The sequence below is a fragment of the Sinocyclocheilus rhinocerous genome, unplaced genomic scaffold, assembly GCF_001515625.1.
Source record: "Sinocyclocheilus rhinocerous isolate Xijiao unplaced genomic scaffold, SAMN03320098_v1.1 scaffold2406, whole genome shotgun sequence".
Lineage (NCBI taxonomy): Eukaryota > Metazoa > Chordata > Actinopteri > Cypriniformes > Cyprinidae > Sinocyclocheilus > Sinocyclocheilus rhinocerous.
Window position 1 is genome coordinate 131,596 of NW_015656159.1, and position 760 is coordinate 132,355.

Sequence of the window (760 nt, forward strand, 5' to 3'; positions counted from 1 at the left end):
TCATCGAAGCAAAATACCTGGAATTGCATCTTCACAATCCTCTGGAGTCATGAAGAACAGTTATTGTGAGGTAACACCACAGTAATCACCAGTGTCAAACCATTAATAACAGAGATTCATTTTTGAGATTCCACAGAACAGACCATTCTTGATGATAATTAATATGCTGCCTTTGATAATATCAACTCAGATAACGGACTTAAAGTGTAAAATACTTTATGATATGTATAATACTTTTTAAGTGTATAATACTTTATGATAAAAAAAAAAAATCTGTTAATCAGTTTTTGACTAAAAACCTTGCCCAAAAAGTCCTAAACCATGTTAAAGCAACTTATTATAAACATTGTTTTGAGTTTTATTTAAAATGATCGTGTGTGTGAATTTAATATTCTATTTGTTTTTTTATTTATGTATTAGATATTGCCCTGAACTCGTCTAATTTAAATCATCCTTTTCTTCTACGATATATAGCATTTAAAAGTTTGGGATGTGTAAAAATGTTTAGTTCTTGAAAAAAAAAGTAATTTATGCTCACCAAGGCTGCATTTATTTGATCAAAAAACTGTAAAATTATGAAATATAATTACAATTTGAAATAACAGTTTTCTATTTGAATATATACTAAGGTCAATAGCACAGCAGTTTTTTTTGTTATTTAAAGAGCGCGTTAGTATAGGCGGGAGCACAACACGCGTACACTCTGCTTATTACACACACAGGGACGCGCAGCAGCACACAAACATGCCAAATATAAAAA